The 4,094-nt window shown below is 35.9% G+C and overlaps 1 long non-coding RNA gene across 1 annotated transcript in view; it reads right to left on the bottom strand.

Annotated features, from left to right (window-relative positions):
- LOC128249262 (uncharacterized) overlaps positions 1–4,094 on the bottom strand; it is a 59,460-nt gene that overhangs the window by 21,118 nt on the left and 34,248 nt on the right. The gene's annotated exons all lie outside the window — the stretch shown is intronic.

Raw genomic sequence — 4,094 nt, 5'->3', positions numbered from 1 at the left:
AAGTAGGATCTTTATTTCATTAACGGTCCCTGAAGCTACTATGACCTTCATTGTTAGAGGGGCAAAAAAAAAAAAAGTAAAAAACAATTTCCTGTTTGGACAGAAACAAATGTTTATATTTCGTCTAATGGGAACCATCAAACCCAAAATAGAGCAAGTCCTTGCGCTAATAATTATACTATTTAGCAAAGGAAAAAAACACGAGAACATTACAATAAATCTTAATGAAGAATATATTTGCACGCAAAACTTAATAAAATGATTGAGACGAAGAAAAAAATATAGAAATAACGATAGTTATGAAACAATGCTATAGAAAATAGTAATTTAATTATTTATTACGAGACACTGATTTCTATAGCTATATATTTTTTTAATCCAGAAGTTTATCATTGTCCCATTTTCAGAGTTGAACGGATATATATACACCCACCCACACACCATGTACCCACTCACACACGCAATATTCATATACACGACTATCCTACGTGTCTATCTTAATATTATTGGCGATGTGAATGACGGAACGACGGGTAAGCAATCCGGAACTGAAACCAAGTGGAAGGAAAACGCGGCTCATCAGTAGACAACTTGTGGCTTAGTGGTTAGGGTGTTGGAGAACATATTCTTTGTGGTAAGAAGATTTGGCATCTTCTAGCATATTAAGAATCCACCTTGGTGGCTGTTCCTCTTATTTCTATATGTAATATAATTCACAGTCTTCGGATATCTTTTTTTAAGTATGCTAGGCCACTGGTTTAAACTGATATTAATTAATAATATTAATTTCTACCCTCATGATATATATATATATATTACTATGAGGATACGTTTTCTCCTAACGCGTCTTTGCACACAAATTTTGCTAACATTAGTAAAGTTGTTATATATATATATATATATATATATATATATATATATGACTCCCTTATCCGTTTGCTTTGGCCTATATTATAAATAAGGTTGTATTTCAGAATAATCGTCCTTATTCGACCTGTGAGATCTCGTCTTTAGTTAAGTGTGTACCGCAAAGTCAAGTGGATCCGAACCATCTCTGTTCTGATGTCTCAAGTCAAAGAAAGAACGCTTCTAAGTAATCACTTAAACAGCTAGAAACAGCAACTTCAACAACAAATGTAATAACAACAAGAATGACAATACCATGGCCTTCTGCTGCACGGCGTTCCCCAACCCTTCTCTACGCAGTCTATTAGTAATTGAGTTGTGTAACTCGTATTAATTGCAATAGTTAATAGTTTAATTAATCTAATTAAAAACTTTCACCGAAAGTTCGTTCATGTTGTGCTTGTCATTGTTTTTCTCTCATGTCTTCGGAATCATAGACATTAGTCGCCAAACAACTATTTCTACTGGTCCAGCCAGCATCACAGAATTGAATAAGAACGTCTCTGAAGAATAGTCTGTCTAAATATAGACTTTACTAAATCTTTGATGGATTAAAATATGCCGTGTTTCGCCTTGAAGCAGACGGAGTGAAATGAAGACATTTCACTTTCTAGAGACAATACTGGAATATTGTAAAGAAGCTGGACGCAGGTGTGAACTAGTGGTTAAGAGGTTCGGTTCGTGATGCAGATGTGAGTGAGTGGTTAAGAGGTTGCAGGTCTGATTTCAAAGCAAAGCATCTTGAGTATCTTTTTATCACAGCTATGAGTCATCTCAAGCCTTATCAATGGAACTGGGGAGATTAAAACTGTATGGAAGTCTCCCAGAAGGAATTTTATTGTATTTGAAAGAGCAAAGCCTTGTAACGATGATTTGGCCTTGAGGATTAAGCTAAGCGCACAAATACAAAATACTCAGCCACTTACATGAGCTCGTAGCTCAGTTAATTGAGCAGGAAAACTCATTGCCGACACATCACACTGGGTTTATGCTTGTCCACTGAATAGATAACATCGTTTCCTGCATTTGTTGGGACTTTGATGACCGCCCACCGCAAGCTGGCAACCTGTGTGTATCTATATTTCAGTAGGCGTCTCCTACAAAACAAATGGATTTTGGTTCACCATAGTCACCTATGTTAGTTAAACCAATTAGTAATTAGGAACTTTGGTCCATCGTATATTTTACCAAATCAGAATCCTATAGTCAGTGTAAACTTGATTTGACACTCAAAGAAAAATAAATACACGAAAAAAACCCCCAAAAATATACAGCACAAACTCTTTCGCTCTCTTTTGGCTCAATCATTTGACACCAGACAAATCTCCATCTTCTACTGTTGATAGTTATAGCTAAGTTGTCTTAATCATCCCCTTTCTCTCTCTCCCTCTCTCTCTCTCATTCGGTTAGCGGTCAACATCGGTTATCTTAATCACGAAGTACTTTAATCTGAACGAGAAATCACTTAGAAACACTTCTGCCAATTTAGTAACACGCAAGTTATTTTCATTGAGTCACCGTTGCTGTCAATTATCTTATACTACACCTTTTGATTCTTCAACACACAAGATTTCTGTTGACACGAACATTTGCAACATACATTATTCAAATGATTTTCTAAAACACAAACACCCACGCACACACACACACAAAAACATACTCAAATATTCACATACACATAAAATATACATACATAAAATATGCACGCACACATATATAAACATATACACACACATACAAACATATCCACACATGCATACAAATATACATACTTATCCACAGACGCCTGCAAATATACACACACACACAGCAAGCCTGCATGTATGCACCAATACATATATACAGAGGCATACATATACATATATACATATGTATATATATGTACATCTATACAGACGCATGCAAATATACACACACACACACACACACACACACTCACGCCTGCAAACATACACACACATGCATATTTGCACATACGCAACATGCCTGCATGTATGCACCAATACATATATACATAAATACAGACACACACACACACATATAAAAACCATTCTATAGCATAACTTGACCGACTAACTTACCTTTTATCCTCTACTCGTTTCAGATATTGGGCCGCGGATTATTCTGGAGCACGTCTCTTATTGCTGAACAGCTAAGTTACGTGGACGTAAACAAACCAACACCGGCTATCAAGCGGCAGTAGGGGAAGAAACACAAAGAAATACACACACACGAGTTTTTTTCAGTTTCCGCCAGCTAAATCCCCACTCCCACCAAAAAGCAAGAAGAAAAACAAAACTAAATTCCCATCTAGTTTTTATCTGGCAAAAATCCACAATTTGGAGTTGGACGAAACCCTTTCAATTTACCTCAAGACAAAGCAACAACAGTTTCTAATTTAGATATAAGGATGGCAACTTTGAGATGGATGTTTAATCGATAACATTTACCTCTATGCTGGATTGGTACTTTATTTTATCGACTCCGGTAGACGAAACGCAAAGTTAACCCCGGGCTGGATATTTCATCCGGAAACCCCCCCTCCCAGCAACTTTTGATCGATGAATGCTCATCAGGTACTGTTCAGATAAATGTTTATCTGCCATTATTGACCTCAACTGTATATTTTTCCCCTTCTCATAGTATAGAAGGCCCTCAACATTATACAGGTAATATCAATACAACACGGATTGGCGGTTAAACAGGAAGTCTAAACAGTATGTTTGAACAAGTCCTTACGTCCGTCTTCGCATCCATCAAATTTTTATTCCTTTCCTGACTAGAAAAGTAAACGAGACGATTGATTCAGCGCCCAAGTTTTCTATTTCGTGTAGTTTAACGATTTTCACAATCTGTTTCATTAATTCTTCCTTTGTGAGCTTCGCCATTTGCAGTGGATGAAGTGAAAAAATATTAAAAGTTTGTATATATATATTTAGTATTAAATTGGTTTTTCAATAATGTTCAATAATGGAGTGTAAATCTAGCATACAGATTGATCTTGGAAACTATTTTCTTCTTGATGGACCACTAACTTCGGAAAGAATTTTGGTTGGCTGCACTGTCTGGGAAGGATTAGCTCAAGCATCATTTTGCTGACAGTTTTTGGACTTCTGACAAAGTTTCATTAATTTGTTTGGTTTGTCCATCGATATATATATATATATATATATATATATATATATATA

The sequence above is a fragment of the Octopus bimaculoides genome, chromosome 13 (assembly GCF_001194135.2).
Source record: "Octopus bimaculoides isolate UCB-OBI-ISO-001 chromosome 13, ASM119413v2, whole genome shotgun sequence".
Taxonomy (NCBI): domain Eukaryota; kingdom Metazoa; phylum Mollusca; class Cephalopoda; order Octopoda; family Octopodidae; genus Octopus; species Octopus bimaculoides.
This window is presented reverse-complemented; position numbering and strand designations above follow the sequence as displayed.